Source organism: Psammomys obesus, unplaced genomic scaffold, assembly GCF_907164565.1.
Source record: "Psammomys obesus unplaced genomic scaffold, mPsaObe1.curated_primary_1811, whole genome shotgun sequence".
Lineage (NCBI taxonomy): Eukaryota > Metazoa > Chordata > Mammalia > Rodentia > Muridae > Psammomys > Psammomys obesus.
This window is the reverse complement of record NW_026591086.1, coordinates 41,962,066-41,979,907: the sequence shown is the minus strand read 5'-3', so window position 1 is coordinate 41,979,907 and position 17,842 is coordinate 41,962,066.

The window sequence follows — 17,842 nt, the reverse complement described above, 5'->3', positions numbered from 1 at the left end:
CTATTGGTATAAAATCAGCTGCTTATGCTTCTGATAACATTTTCTCAGTTAGCAAAAGCCTTTCAAGGTTCATGTAAACAAGGCCTCTGAGTTTGGAACCAATGAAGCTGTGAGAGGGGCCATTTTTTGTTACTTCTTCATAATGACCTGGTTAGATATGTCCAAACACATCTATCTTAAAATGTGTTTTTGCTACCCTTTCTTTTTTTATTTTTAATTTATTTTTATTATTAGTTACATTTTATTAACTCTGTGTCCCAGCTATATCCCACTCCCTCATTCCCTCCTAATCCCACCCTCCCTCCCTCATCTACTCCCTTCCCCTTTCCAAGTCCACTGCTTGGGGAGGACCCTTTCATCTGATCCTGTTTTATCAGGTATCTTCAGGACTGGCTGCAAAGTCATCTGTGGCCTAGCAGGATGGCTCCTCCCTTTGGGGGTGGGGAGGTCAAAGAGCCTGCCCTTGAGTTTCTGTCAGAAATAGTCCCTGTTCCCCTTATTATGGGAAACCAATTGGTTACTGAACTACCACGGGCTACATCCGAACAGAGGTTCTAGGTTATATCCATACATGGTCCTTGCTGGAGTATCAGTCTCAGAAAAGACCCCTGTGCCCAGATATATTTGGCCCTTGTGGAGCTCCTATCCTTTCCACGTCATACTAACTCCCCCTTCTTTCATATGATTCCCTGCACTCTGCTGAAGGTTTGGTTATGAGTCTTAGTATCTGCTTTGATACACTGCTAGGTAGTCTTTCGGGATCCTCTGCGTTAGGCAAATCCTGTCCTGTTGCATGTTTTCTCCTATGTCCAATGTCCATCCCATTTGTCTTTGTAGGTGAGGATTGATCATCTTATCCCAGCTCCTCTTTCTTGTTTATCTTACCCTTTCTGAGTGTAGTAACTGAACCAAAAAGGCAGCTGGAATTGATGGAATTGGAGAGGAAATATTTTGAAGGACAGGAACTCTACAAAAGATGTAAAAGGACTTCTAGAGTGCTGAGTCTTGACCTGGAGGTTAAACAGGTGGGTAGTTCATGGGAGGCTTATAGGATCCTTTTATTTTAGTAATTAGTTTTTAATTAGTTTTGTTAAAAATTAAAAAAAAACAAACAACTATATATGAGGCTTACCTCATGCTGAGTGGCATACATGGACCAAGTTGACACTTTTCTAGCTCACTTTAGCTTCTCCTCTAATGTTTTAGAGGAGAAGCTAAAATATGCTTCCTCTCAAAAATCTTTACTTCAATACAGTTTTGAACTGCAGTCTTAACGGTCTACATTTCTGGGCTTGGGCCTTTTCTGAGTCCCTTTTCGTTGCCATGAACAGTCAGTTTGACCAAAAGCAGCTCAGTGGAGATCACTTACCAGGGCTTACAGCTCATAGCCCATCACTGAGGAAACTCAAGCAGGAAGCTGGGGCAGACACCACAGAAAAACGGAGCTTTGCCGGCTTCTTTTCAGTAGAGGACAGATCCGGCCACGGACCGCCAAGATGACTGCTACCCCAGATCTGGTGCCTTGTGACACTGCTTCACTCCTTTCTCCCCACTTCCCACCCAGGAACCGCTGTTTATCTCTCTATCTCTGCATAGTTGACTTGTTTTGTTGTGATTTTTTTTTTTTTCTGTGTGCCTCTGTGTCCGTACCTGCACCACGTGCATGCAGGTAAATTCAGAGCAAGAAGAGGACACATTGCCCCGATCTAGGGGTTGTGGGCCCTCAGATGTGAGCGCTGAGAATCTAATTCTGGTCCTCTGCAAGAGCAGCGGATGCCCTCACTGCAGCTTTTGTATTTGACTTTTCATGAAAAACAGTTCCATGTACAAATGACATCATCCAAGGTTTTTCTTTCTGGGTATGGATTATCTCATTGTTCATAGTAACAGCCTTAAGGCTTACTTGTTACATGGCAAGTGGCAAGATCTCGTTCTTTCCAAGGCTGAATAATATTCCGTTACATCTAATATAATATGTCTATTTAATTATTCCTCAATGCAGAGTTACACTGCTTCCGTACTTTGCTCTATTCTAGACAATACTAAAATGAACATTAAGGTGCAGATGTATTTTTTGACACATGAGCTTCAACTTCTCCCTCTTTCTCTCTACACATACACACATAGCAATATACAGACATATCTACTATACATATTAATACTGCTGTGAGATTTCAGGATGATGTGGAAATTCCATCCTTCTTGTTTTCAGGAACTTCTAATACTGTTTTCTAAATCCAGCACTGATTTACATTCCTAACATGTGCTAGGGTTCACCTTTTCCCTACATCCTCACCAATCCTTACAGAAACTATTTATAGTAATTCTAATGAGAGTCCCTACCTCGTTATTATTTTAATTTGTCCTTTTCTGATAAGTGATTCTGACCAATTTTTATGTATCTATTGGTCACTAGTATATATATATATATATATTTTTTTATAAAACCGTGTCTTGTTATGCAGCCCTGTATGGACAAGAATACAGTATATAGAACAAAACTGTCTTCAAATGATCCCTCTGACTCAACCTCTTTTGTGCACTAATCACAGGCATGCACTACCACACATAGACCATATGTCTTTCTTTGAAACATGTGTACTCAAGTCTTTGCTCATTTTTAAACACATTATTTGTTTTCTTTTGAATTACTTGGATTTGAGTCAGATAAAGTAGTGTTCAAAGTTCTTTATCCTTCTGTTGTTTCCTTTGATGTATGGAGATTCTTTTTAGTTTGATGCAATCCCATTTCTTTATTTCTGTTTACATTGACTCTACTTTTAGAGTGTTGGCTAGAAAACCATTGCCCATAAAATATAATAGAGATTTTTATTTACCAGCTATTCTTTAAATACCTTTATGCTTTCAGGTCTTTAAGTTTTTCATTTTAAATCCATTTTTATTTTTGTCTACACTTTGAAACAAAGGTACTGTTTTATTCTTCGGCTGTGTGTCCAGTTTCCTCAGTACTATTTATTGACGAGCCTGTCCTTTTCCAATGTGTTTTCTTTATACCATTGTTAAAAATAATTGGCAATAAATATGAGGGTTCTTCTAAGTTTCGTATCCCATTACATTGATCAGCATATCTGTTTCATATCAGTACCCTTCTGTTTTAGAGATAATAGCTTTAAAATATATTTTGAATCAAACTACTATGATGCTTGTGTGGCTTTGTTTGTTTTTGTTTTATTTTCTTTTGCTCACATTAATGAGGCTATTATGTGATTTTTATGATTTCATGTAAATTTTGTCTACTGTGAACAAGACCATTGGAAACTGAGGATGTACTACTTGTGGAGGTCACTGTTGGTAGAATGGACGTTGTAATAGTGTTAGTTCTCTCATCTATAGACGTAGATATGTTTGTATTTATTTACTTCTCCTGCAATCTCTGTCAACATTATTTTATAGTTATAAGTGTATTTATTTCTTATTTCTTGGTCATTCATATTAACTCCAAAGTGTCTTTTCCTTCTGATGCAATTATAAATAAGATTGTTTTCTCTTTTGTGTGTGTGTATAAAGCAATGTATAGGAACTCTCCTGGCTTTTGTTTGTTGACATTGTAGTCTGTGGCATAACTAAATTTATTCAACAATTTTATTAAATTTGGGTAAATTTATCATCAATTCTGTTAATTTCAGTTGAAGTCCTTGGGATTTTCTAGACATTAGATTATCTCATCAACAACAAGCAGTTTTACTTCTTCCTGTCATCTGTTGTGTCCCTTTCTCTTTTTCTTGCTATATATATATATATATATTTTTTTTTTTTGGCTTGTTCTTCCAAAGTTATATTTAGTAAAAGTGACAAAAGTGCCCATTTCATTTTTGCTTTGTTCTATCTTTTAGTGCTAAAATTCTAAGTTTCCCCGTACATGACCTTTATTATATTAAGAAAATTTCAGCTATTTCTGAACAGTCAGGAGTTTACATGAAATGCTCCATCTGAACACGAGATGATCATGTTTTTTAGTTTTCATTCTGTTGTTACAATGCATTGTATTGATTGAGTTGTCTATTTTAAAACAGGATGGCACGGCAGGAACCAATCCTGCTTGTTCATCTTGTTCATGATGCACCATTTGGTGTGCTATGGAGCTTTTTTTTTTTTTTCCTAACCAACGATTATTTGAGATTAGACTGTAGCTGTTTTTTCCAGCAGTGTTGTTGGCTCTGGTGTGAAGGCATGCTAGCCTTCAAATGTATGTTTAGATGTAGTCTTTTTAGTCCTGTTACCTGGCACATAAAGCGTGATGTATTGAAAACAGGTCTTTAACCATTTTGCTGAATTCAGACTTAAAACCAAATGGTCCTCTTATTTTTTACTGCAAGTTAAAAGGTTTTTTTTTTGTTTGTTTTGCTTTGCTGTGTATGTGCAAGTGCTTGTGTGTGTGTATGTGTGTGCGTATTTACGTATGTGTATTTGTATACATGAGTGCTGGGCAGAGTCTCAGTCTCTAGCATGGGCTGGGCTGGAATTCCCTAGACCACATAGTGAAACTCATGATAATCCTGCCTCAGTCTCAGTCTGCCAAGCGCTGGCATTATGGATGTCAATCTCTATGCCCAACTACTGAAAGGCTTTCAATTACTACTTCAAACTCTACCATTAATCTGTTTAAGCTCTGTATTTATTTTGATTCAGTCTTTGTAGGTAATATTTTTTCTATGAGTTTATCCATTTCTTCTACGTTATTTTGCCATGAAATTGTTCAGAATAGCCTTTTAATGATGTTCTTATTCCTGAGGAATCTGTTTTAATGTGTCATCTTCCGTTTTTTTATATTGTATCTTCTGCCTTTTCATTAATTTATTAGATAATTTACCTAGGGTTGGAAATTTTGTTTATTTTTTTAAAAAGCCAATTCTTTGTTTTACTGACTCAAAAATGTTGTCTTAATCTTTTTTTTTTTGGTTTATTTTTCTTCTGATCATTAAGTTGTTCTTTCTGGATTATTTCTTAAAATCTAATTACATCATTTCCTCCTTCTTTCCCTCTTTACCCTCCCATAATTCCTCTACTTCTTTTCAAATCTGTGACCTGTTTCCTTTAATTGTTTTTGTTTTACACACACAAACACACACACAAACACACAATCATGTGAGTAGAATCTGCTGATTCTTTCTTTGCTTGCATGTATATTTTTTAGAACTCACTGCTTGGTGTTGGATAAACATACAGGAGAAAGCTAATTCTCCATTTTTCAGCAGTTGTTAGTTTGTTGTACCTGTTTATTTAAGGGTCATGGGCCTATAATCTTTCCCCTATCCCATGTTGGCATTTCAACTGTTATTGTTCAGGTCTTGTGTAGGCAACGATCCTGTTAAGGTATCAAGAGGGCAGCTTCCCTGTAATGTATACAGATAGAATCTTACAGCAGGTTTCCTGATCCTCCTGCTTTTACAATCATTTTCCCCTTTCTTCCTTGAATTTCCCTGAGCCTTAGGTGTAGAGGTATTATGTCAGTTGGGTGGAGTACCTCCTGGTCAATTGTTTTCTTCATTTTGAGCAGGTATGGTCTATAATGCTTTCCATCTGTTGTAAAAAGAAATTCCTTCGATGAGGGGTAAGAAGTACACTCTCTGCAGGCATAGGAACATATATTTAGCATGCAGTTAGGTATTACATAGGTGTAATAAAGTAGTAAGTTCTCTTCTAAGACACATGACCTTACTAGCCATGGGTGGTTGTCTAGGTTTCCAGTAAAAGACATGGTTTCCTTCCTGCTGGGTGGACCCTAAGTCCAATTAGACATATGTTGGTTACTGCCTTGATACAGGTACCACTATTGGAACTTCAAGGATATTTTGTCATGGTGATGAGTCTTGTGTTTCATAGGCATCACAGCTGGGTAAGACTATTGATTGCTTTCCTTAAGTGTCATCTTGTATAACACCTCCTAGTACCATGAAAGTTGGTCTCCAGGGAGGAGGATTTTGGGCCAGATCCAGTTCAGCTCTTATGATCCCTGAGTGCACGGTATCTTCAGCAATAGGGACTTGACTTCAAGGTCAGGGAGGCAGCTACGATCAACATCAACAGCCTATATTGCTTGGTAGTATCTGAACTCCTCTGACCAAAATTAAAAAGGATGTTTCTCATACTTGGTACTGGAGTTGTTGTTATAACAGGTATGGCTCTTGAGGGAAGAGTTATTATTCCATGTGGCCTAAATTTATTTAAATTGTGTGTTTATTACAGGTAAGTTTAGATAAATATAAAATAATATGGTTCCCTAGGGCTTTTCAAGCATTTTTAATACTTTGTTTGTTTATTTATTTTTCTTTTTTTATATTACTAATAAGACCTAGAGAGGACAGGAGCGCCACAAGGAGAGCAACAGAAGCAAAAAATCAGGGCACAGGGGTCTTTTCTGAGATTGATACTCCAACCAAGGACCATTCATGGATATAACCTAGAACCCCTGCACAGATGTAGCTCATGGCAGCTCTCTGTCCAAGTGGGTTCCCTAGTAATGGCAACAGGGACTGTTTCTGACATGACCCCAGTGGCTGGCTCTTTGCTCATACCCCCCCCCCCCGAGGGGGGAACAGCCTTACCAGGCCTCCTCCTTACCAGAGGAGGACAATGCAGTCAGTCCTGGTGAGACCTGATAGGCTACGGTCAAGCATCCTTAGTGTCATTGATTCCTCTTATTCTTTTGCTCTCCCTCTCTATCTTAAAGCCAGCTCTTATTTTCCCCATTCCCCTCTTCATATCATCTATATCCTGTTATTTTCATCTTTAGAGCTCCTTCCACCCATATTCATAATCCCTTTTCTAGGTTTTGTGGTTACTCAAAACTGAAGATTTAGAGCTAGAAACCACCAGTGAAAGTGAAGAGAATATGTGGGATTTGTCTAGTTGGGTCTACGCCGCCCACTCAACATAACAGAGTATCGGAAAATGTAATACAAAAGCAAAGATCTGTAAAGTTTAAAAAAAAAAAAAGCCTGGACAAAGCATCATGAGACAAAAGCCAACCAAACAACCAAACCAACAACAGTTCCAAAATTGCCACTGAATTAATTTTGTATTGGCTATCAACTGTGGGGCATAGGTGTGCCCTGAGTGTAGTTTACATGCTTAGTGAGACTGTTAGAAAATTGATTTTTCTTTGTGAACCGTTGACAATAGGAGAGAGCTTCTGGGTTAGGGTTGGGGGCTTGTATCCACATCCCCTCCCAGTGCTGGGACGCCATCTGGCTCAGGCCTGGGCAGGCCCTGTACTTGCAGTCTCTGTGAGTTCAAATGTGCATTGGTTCAGTTGTGTCTAGAAAGTCTTGTTTCCTTGGTTCCCTCCATCCCCACTAGCCCTTACAATCTTTCCACCTCTTCTTCCATACGATTCCGTAATCTCTGAAAGGAGAGCTTTGATGGAGACATCTTATTTAGGACTGAGTGTGCAAGGGTTGCTCACTGTCTGCACATCATTCATTTGTAGGTCTCTTTATTTGTTCCCATCTACTGCAGGAATAAGCTTCACTGATGATGGCTGAACAAGGCACTGAGTATGGCAGAAGTCCTTTAAAAGTCCCTGGGATGGCTACAGTCTTGTAGCAGAATGGTAACATTGGTTTTCCTTTAGGTCAAGGGCCTAGCTAGTCTCATGGTCTTGGCCACCTGAGCAGTGTCTTCATATGTTCCGTCTCATGGGACAGGCATGAGACATCGAGACAGTGGCCCATTACTTCCACGTTTGTGACACTGTTGTATCCAATAGTGTACAATAGCAAGTTAACACTGTAGATCAAAAGGTTTGTAGCTAGGCTGATGACTAACTCTCTCCTGTAGTGGCAACTACCCTCTTTTGAACAGTGGTGTGGGATATTTCTAACCCCTTACTTCCAGCTAATTTGTGTTTCTAAAGCTCAGACAGGTCTCATATAGGTGGCACATAGTTGAAGCTAAAGTGACATTCATTCATGTTATGTCTTCTGGTAAGGAAGCTTAACACATACAATTTCAGTGTGTTATTGATAGATATGTACTTAGCGTTTGGCTAATTGTTTTCTGGGTGCTTGTACATTCCTCGTTCCTCCACTTTCCTCTTATTGCCTCTGTTTGTGGTTTATGTTCATACAGTGTTAGGCTTCTAGTCTGATCTCTTTTCTACTTGTGTGAGTGCTGCAGCTTTGTTTGGTTGTTGCCACGAGGCTTGCTTGAAGCTTACTTTTTATAAGAGCAGTAAGTTCTGTCTTGGTTGAGATGATAATGGCAGTCATTATAGCTTCTTGGCTTTCTTAACTATTATGGTGCGCTGTGTAGAGTCACTCAGTAACCACGGGTTAAATTCTTTCACAGATTTTCACTCTTACAAGTATATTGAAAGTTAAATCTAAATATTTTATCTCTTTTGTGCTTTTAAACATCCTAGTTTTCATGAATTTTTATATAACATGTTAAAATTTCTGAAGTAACACTGCCATAACAGTGTGTATATTAAACAATTTATTGCAATTTTGACCGAATTTGATATTAATTTTAAATATTTATTTTTTTCTTGTATATAACATTTTTTTCTTTTTTAAGATATAATTTATTTTTATTTTTATTAATCACAGTTTATTCACTTTGTATCCCACCTGTAGCTCCTTCCCTCCTCCCCTCCCAACCTCACCCTCCTCTCTCTTCTCCACCCATACCCTTTCCCCAGTCCATTGATAGGGCACCTCCCCTTCTATCTGATCCTAGGCTATAAGGTCTCATCAGGAGTGGCTTCATTGTCTTCCTCTGTGGCCTAGTAAGGCTGCATCCCCCTGAGGGGGAGGTGATCAAAGAGCAGGCCAATCAGTTCATGTCAGAGATAGTTCCTGTTCCCATTACTAGGGAACTCACTTGGACACTGAGCTGCCATGGGCTATATCTGTGCAGGGGTTCTAGGTTTGTATATAAAATTTTAATTTTATACCCTTGCACAATGCAAATGAACACTAATCAATTTTCATTTATTTGACATTAAATAAATTTCTACCATTTCCAGCAAGGTTCTGAAAAGGTATAAAGGGAATCCCTGGCTCCATGAATCTCACACAGCAATCACTTGCTCTTCTGGAATATTCTTCACATCCTCCTCCTACAGCTTTTTTTTTTTTTTCATTTGTTGTTTTTATTTGGTGACATTAGACTTTCAATGTGCTTTCCATCCATTATCTAAGGCCCCCATTCTAATAGCACTTCCTTCAGAAACCTTCTATGTTCTCCATTCTCTCCTGTACTGAATCAGCCTGTTTCTAATATCTCCAAAGAATGATGTTTCATCTCTATTATGATATTTGATCTTTATGAGCTTCATAATACAGTTATTAATGTATACTTCTGTCTGTTTCACAAGATGATGGTACTCAGGACAATAGCAATTGGCTCTTATTTAACTGTGTATACCCCTCTGTGCTTACCAGGGCCCATGCCCATGTTAGAAAATAAATACATATTCTTAGGTTTTTTTTTTCCCTAATGTTCATTAGATTAAAAACTCAAAGTCCAAGACTTAAATCAACTCCTTCTATGTCAAAGTAAAATCACCATGACTTTTGGAATGCATGAATTTGTATTCATTAAGAGGGGGTTGACATATTATGCTTTCTACCCAGATTTAATGTCAATTATTGAATACCTACTAGATATTAAATTAGGATTATATAGAAAACATAATATGTTTATTAAACATCTCGCCTTCAGTGCATTCCTATATTTTTGCAATTATAAATGGTACAAAACATCATTTGATTGACTGTCAACTGATGTTTGCTAAAATGGTTATACAATAGAAAATATTACTTTAGGACTAAGCCAAGTGTGAATTTACATAGCTTCCTGTTTTCATGGTTTTATATAAAGGTTTATTTCAGAACTGGCAACTGGCAGAGGGGTTTAGGCTCTTTCCATCAAGTATTAATAAAGCATCCTGTAACATAGATCCCCTCCACCTGCCCATTGGGGAGTTGTTTGGATGAGATCCATTTATTTCACTTAAAGTTTGTTACACACTTCCATTTCTGTGCTAAATCCCAAGATACCATCATGGCCCAGAACGGTCAGTGTTCATTTGTTTAGAGACTCAAGAAAGATTACTCTTTGCTGGCAGTGTCAGGATGTGTCAAAAGTGGGGTCCCTCTTTTATTTTTACTTGCTAACCCTAGGAATGAAGACAATCTGATGTTTCTAATGAAAGTGACTTCTGTAAACAGGTCATCTCCCACTGCTTGCTTGACAAAATGCCAAGGCCAGTTCTGGGGAAAACTGAGCAGCCAGGTATGTTTCCATTTAGACATTGGCCAACATTGATTCCTGTGCCATATTGCCATCTCGGGATGCCCCCCCTGACTCTTCTTGGAGCCGTCTTTCTGTTCTCTTCCACTTTTTCTCAGCATCTGCCATCTTAACAGGGATTAAGGAGAACATGCTTCTCGAACTTTTTCTACAACCTGACAATGTATCAAGCGTATGATTTCTTATCACCACTACTTAAAATAATCCCATGAGCTGGTGCTATATTCATCACTATCATCAAATGAAGTAGTTAAGTGTTTATGAGTTTTAAAGGGCTACGCAGAGGTGGAGGTATCAGTCAGGAGAGCACTTGCTTAGAATGTTCACAGCCTTGGTTTAGTTCTTCAGTACACACACACACACACACACACACACACACACACACACACACGTGGGGGAAAGAGAGGCAAGAATCTCAAATTTAATGAAAGAGGTGATTTTAACAGAAGGTATCATAAGAGCTCTGGCATGTTCTTACTTAGTGTGACCTCACCAGTCTTTTGTGAAGGGCTTAATTAAGTATGTGTTCCTTCATTGTCAACCTGGGTGAATTAATGGTAACTTCATCTAGCAATCTGATGGAATAGATTGCACTAGAAATAGAAGGCACAGTGACTTCTGCTCCGATTGTTGGAACATTTGCACCCAGAGCACTGAGTTGACACTAGAGAAGATGGATTGCCTTGAGGCTGTGGTGTTGTGTAGAAGCCGAGCCGAGGGAAGGCATGCTCTGTCCTCCAACAAGCAGCCATTGCCTTAGGGTGGTGTTAGATGTTCCAGGGTGGCTCATCCTCCAGCTGAGAATCACTAAGTAAACCCTGTAAGTGCTAGATACAAATGCATCATGGAGGCCAGCGAGATTGCTCGCTGGGCAAAGGCACTTACTGACAAGCCTGACGACCTAAACTCTATTCCTGGACTGCACATGGTGGAAGAACAGAACACTCCCATCAGGAGTCCACTGAATTCCATAGTGCACCTCGGTATGTGTGCACCAGCCTCCAGATAAATGAGTGAATAAATAAATGAATGAATGTGAACAGAAGTATCACAAAACAAGCACTTCCACAAGCCCTTGACCCCCAGAATTTGAGAGCAAGGTGCAATGGTGGTGTTTTGTGCCTCTGATTTTGGGGCTAGCTGGTTACATATGGACAGTAAGCAGAAGAGTCCGTATGAGTAGAAGCTGAAGGTGAGCTGGGCGCCACTGTGACCCCAGAACCCCTGCACTTGACATTTGCACTCTGAGGTGAGCCAGCCTCCTGTGACCTGCCACATCCATAGTATTCAGATTTGAACATCATGGGATCTCTTTCTCTCCCCCCCCCATCCATTCCTTCCTTTATTTTCAAGAATTTTTAGTTGAAAATGATTTTTTTCTTACAATATATTTTTATCATAGTTTGCCTTCCCTCATATCCTCCCAGATCCTTCCTAACTCCCAATCCATTCAATTCTGTGTCTCCTTTCTTTCTTCTATAAACATTCAAAAGACAAAAAAATACAAAAACCCCAAACAAGCAACAAAGACAAACACTAGTAACACAAAAACACACATAGAGACACACACATACTTACACTCAGACACAGACATACACAGAGATACACATACTCTTACACTCATACTCTCTCTCACCCCATACGACACACAGATTCTCACACTCACACATATATGCACAAACAAAACCCACAGAAACACAAAATTGGAAACTATATCATACAAGCAAAAGAGAGATTAGTAATGTAAAAAAGATACGCAAAGTATTATGAGACAAAAAACCAAACAACAAATAAAACAAGAACAATAAAACCCAAACATACAAACAAACAAAAAAACACCTCCAAAAATGCTATTAGTTCATTTTGTGCTGGTCATCCATTGAAGGGCATGGGCCTGAGGGCGAACTTTCCAATCCTGAACCTTTTACTAGTGTGTCACTGAGACCCCTCGGTCAAGTCAAGGGTCTCACGCCATGCTTACACTCAAGAAACATTACCTCTGGTTATTGAGTATTGAATTTAATTTATTTTAATGATTAAAAAACATGTTTCTCAATTGTTTTTAAGAATGCAACTACTCACATACAGAAAAATGTGTGTGACAAAGTACATTATTGATAAATTATTATAAAATGATCTCTCCTATATATTCAGTATTCGGGCAAGCAATTGAGCATTGCCAGTCTCCACAGTGTCCCTTTAAATGTGTCCTAATCTTTGTTTCTTTCTCTGCTTTTTGAATGCATGTGGTGTGTGTGTGTGTGTGTGTGTGTGTGTGTGTGTATGTGTGTATTTACATGTGTGTGCATATGCAAATATAAGGCAACTCATCTCAGGTGTGGCTGTAGCGTCACCGGCCACCTTTGTTTGTTTGTTTTGAGACAAGGGCTCTCACTGGCATGGAGCCTGGCAAGCCAAGTAGGTGAGGTCAGAGAGTCCCAGGACCTGGACCCTGACAGCCTTTAACTCCCCAGCCCTGTGGCTATAAGCATGTACTATGTGTGGCATTCTCCTCATATGAGTTCTGGGGGTCAGACTTAGGTTCCCATGCTTGCGAGACCTGGTTCTTAGCTCATCTGTGTTCTGCTTTTCTAACTTGCCTCCAGGTCTACAAGGCTTTGTAACTCGCTACTATTTGATTAATATTACCCTCCTGGCTTACGGCAAGAGAAGAGTCTTGATAGAATTATTATTTTTATTATAAATTTACCTCTTCATTGCCGAAGTTTCAGATTAGTGAACAAAATTGCTGCTGTTATTTTTCTTTTTTGTTTCTTTTTGCCTTTTGCCTTTCGTGTGTATCACACACACACACACACACACACGCAAAAATGTGTAGTGGGGAAAATGAAAAGGGACGAGGCCATTGGAATTCCTGGTCTGGTTCAGTCTTGCCACCAGACAGTTTGCTTCCATGGAATCTTGGGCAAAGCTGAATCTCCTCGGTTCTGTCTCAGAGCATCAGCAGGAGCTAAGTGTCTGGGGCAAAGAAGTGGCTCAGCAGGTACAAGCCTGCTGTGTAAGCGTGACACTTAAGTTCAGTCCTAGATCCTGTGGTGGAAGGAGAGAACCAGCTTCCAAAGGTTGTTCTCTGACCTTCACATGTGTGCTGTGGTGTGCACGCCTTTTCCCCCAGGTAGAAAATAAAATAGCGTAGAGCTGCATGTTTGTTTGAACTCCTTTTGTCCGGCCACTCTTCAGTCTCTGAATCTATGGAAGAGTAGGGTCTGTCACCTGGATACCGCAACTGGTGGTTTCAGCTACTGGTCTTATGACAGACACCAGCTAACGATATCTAAAGAGGGCTTTGTTTCCAGAAGGGCATCTCAGTTTAAGCGGAGCCAAAGCATTGAAATGCCAAGGACTATGGATTTAGTCACTTATTTCCAACTCTTTGTCAACTTCTCACACATACAACATAGGAAGAGGAAAACTCTATTGTAGAATTGCCTGGATCAGATTGGCCTGTGGCCGTCTTGACCCAGTCTGAAAAGCCATGGCTAAGCAGCTGTGCCAAGACTATATAAGACAGCCAGCTGAGCAAGCCAGAGATTGAGCCAGCACCACATATTCCTGCGTGACCTCTGAGTCCCTGCCGTGAAGCCATCAGTGACAAACTGTGACTTGTAAGTGTATGCAAAACAGTCCCTTTCCTCCTCAGGTTTTTTGGGTTATGGTGTCCATCACAAGAATAGATTGCTTCCCTTCACTAGGATGTTCCAACAATAGGAATATATTGGGTAGTTTGTCCAGGAGAAATATAATATAATTCATACATGTACACTATAACTCTTTCATTAAAAGAAACTCACTCTTTCTTTCATAAAAAGAAATACAATTAATCTAAAAGCTATTTTACTTAATCTAGTACAAGTACTTTATTTAATTCAACATATTATGACTTCAATATTTAATCGACGTGAAAATGATCATTATCTACTGTCCCTCATTTGTACTGGCTTTGAAATCATGTGCATTGTACACGTAACAGCATATCTTTAGCTAAGTTTTCATAAGAAACACTTGATCTGTACTTAGAAATCCCAAACAGTTATGTTGAAAAGTTTAAAGTTTTGTTATACATGCTTTAAAGGTTTCCAAATGTTGACTGTAGAATCTACTCTTAAATTTAAAATTAACCCTATTAAAAGTAAATAGTTACTTATATAACTATTCAGGTTTGCTCTATAGTTCTATGTGGCTAGTAATTATTTATTGAATGGTGCTGATCTTGACCAAAAATATGTAATATATGCTCACGCAAAAAGCCATGACTAAGATCTTTAGTCATTCACATACAAGGAGTGCATTATTTTATCAGGAACTTTTTCCAGTTAGTTTTACATTTATTCCTTAAGTCCCAATATTCTTTCTAGTTCTAGATAAACTCTTTATAACATAATTTATTATCATTTTTTTGACTTGATGAAACGAGCACAGAGTACACCCCATCCTTTCTTGTTGAGCTAAGACCATGATGATGGACATCAGCTATAGGGCTGGACTTTAATACAATTCTGCCTGTAAGGGCTTACTCGAGCATCTGATGCTACAGACTATACCAGGGAATTCCAAACTGTAGAAAGGGTGCCCTCTATCCACCTTTCAAATAAGTCCCATTGGAACATAGACACACGGGCTCCTTTGTGTATCAGCAGTGGCTATGTTATAGTAATAGAGATCACACCACCTGACAGGCCTGAATTATTCACTCACTGGCTTTTTACAGAAAAGGTTTTCTGGTCTACAAAATAACTACCCAAAGTGCAAGGGCTTTAGAAGCTTCTCATGCTGTCATCACAGCCTTGACTAGCACGGGGCTGTTTGTCTTCTTAGTGAGGTCAGAACAGTCCTAGTAGTAGATGCTGCTGCTGCTGCTGTTACAGTTGTTGGGTTTTGTTTGCTACTTTGTTTGAGGCGAACTGGCTATGTCAGACATCCCCTCTGCAGCCCAGGCTTCTGATTCATGAAACCCTTCTGCCTCAGCTGCCCAAGTTCTGGTGTTACAGCTGTGAGCTACCACTCTTATCCTGGCCCCTTCTCTTCTGATTAAAGTTCCTTTGTATGACAAGAGTTTGTTAGTGTGAACTTCTATGGGTTTTGGAAATGTGACAAAGCATGGTAAGCACTTGTTAGAGCTCAGCAAAGTGACCATCGGAGACTCGTCTTTCAGTCTTGCCAAGTCTTTGACTCTATAGGCATGTCTTGAGTTCCAACTTCTCAGACCCATTGGCCCTTGCTCAGTCCTCCCTCTTCCTCACCTCCACCTCTCATCTCAAACAGTGTTCTAAAGTCATTTATTGACTATACATTGACTTTGTAGTTTATAATCAAAAGGACTTTATTTCCCAGAGCACGAGGAATACTCTGCTTCCAAAACAGTGTTTAGTGAATATGAGATATTGTCTTTAAATTATACTTTTTCACCTACTTTATTGAAAGTTTTAGATGACTCCAAGGCTAAATGTGAACACTGGTACCAAACTCCCTGTGGCATCCACTGGCAGTTGTGGAACAGGTACAGTCAGGAGACTGTGTTCTGCTCAGTGTTGAGTATTGATTTTCCAGGCTATATTACCAGACAACATTGATGGAAGAATACAAACTAAACCCGCGATGATTTGAGCAGAAACTTTTATGGAATTGAAAAAAAAAATACATTCTTATGTAGCTCTTGTGTTGAAAGACAAACACAACTTCCTGACGGAGCTGAGTTGCAAGGGTTGATCCTGAATTTTTCCACATGTGGTTTGATTCTGAAACACAAGGCTAAGTCTCACTTTGTAGCCAAGGCTGACTTGAACTTGTGATCCGCCGGCCTTAGCCTTCAAAGTGCTACATTTATAGGTGTGTATTTTCATGCCTAGCCCCAAAATGTTAATAAATGCTCCCCCACCACCCTTTTTTCTTTCATGAGGAAAACCGTCCATCCGTGATAACAAAAATAAAGCATGAAGCTACTGGGGACACGTGTGTTACACAAGCAGCGTGAGAATGAGAACTTGGAAGGGAGGTTCACTGCCCATGACAAGGGCCCAGAGCACCTTCTGCCTGGAGAGGCAATTTCTAAGAACGGCTCTTTAGATTTTTCAAATAAGAAGATTCTCCTCCCTAAATCTCTTCATACAGTTGGCGATCAAAGTCAATACTTGGAGGAGACTTAGGATCTGAATACCACCGTTTTCAGGCAATAAATAATTCCTTATTTAGATCAGAAATATAATACAACAAAAAGGTTGGAACTGCTGAGCTCTACAATCAGGCACAAAGGAAAACCTCATTCTTCAAATTGTTGCTCACCTCTCTTTTAGACGGAGCTTAAAAGATTTGTTTGCAAAAGCTGTCGAGAGGTTACAAGGGCATTTTCAGCTACAAAGCTCCTTAGGGTTTTCAAAGTCTCAACGGTTCCCTGAAGGCGCCCTTTCCCTGGGCAGTGTTCAAAGCCACCGGAGAAGACTCTTCAATGTTTTCTTTTCCTACAGTCAAACGAGCCTCATTGTTTAGAAGAAATAGATTAGATGAGCGTCTTTGAACTGCTTTTTGAATGGAGTATGAAGTCAGGTGGCTTTCTACAAACACATACAAGCAATTTATGCGAAGGAAGGATTTCAGAACGTTATCTGTCTCGATGGGAGCGAGGTGGCTGAAGGGCAGGCGTGTTGAAAGCAAACAACTTCCTCACAGAGCCGAGCATAAGGCGTGAACATGCGTTCTCCATGTGTAGTTTGATTTCGGGAAACGGGCCAACTCTGTCTTTTTAAAGTGGAGCTATTCAGTTTATAGCGCTATTCAGTTTACCAGCACTGAGCCCCATGGGCAGAGCAGAAACTTAAAGCCAGCTAGGAGAGTCCGGCCCAGGTATCCACTGCTACCAAATACTGAGTTAGGGAATCTATTGAGCAAATTCCACATACAAGACAGCGGTATGTTGTGAGGACTTGCTTTTAAATTGAAGATTAATCCCGTATTTCCATGAACTGATCAAAGAACGATGCATTCCTTTTTTTGTAATTGAATCAAACAGGCCTATTGATGTCTAAACCTACTGCCTGCTAAGGGTCATTTGCAGTGCCGCCGCCTCTGTGAATTAAAAAGGTTCAAATGAACCTTTGTCCTTCCCCTTGTTGCTTTAGCGATGCCATACACTCGAGGTGCTGAAGGTTAAAGGAATCTCTGTCGGAGAAAACCAAACCAATTTAAGGAATTTCTACCAATACTATTAATAATTGTAAACAGTTGAGGCTCTTTGACAGTCTAAGAAACCTGGACATGGTTTTAAAATCTTTCTCCAACAGCAGCACCCTAAAGAGATCTCACACCACATGTTTGCATTATTGGAAATTTGTATAAACACATAAGTAGGCATGTGCACACACACATACACAGAGACATACACACCCTCCCAGAGACACACCCATACAGACACACATGCAGTACATATATGTATATATAACTATATATATCTATATATCTATATCTATATGTATATATACACATATATATGTATATATATATATATAACTGCATATATATATATATATATATATATATATATATATATATA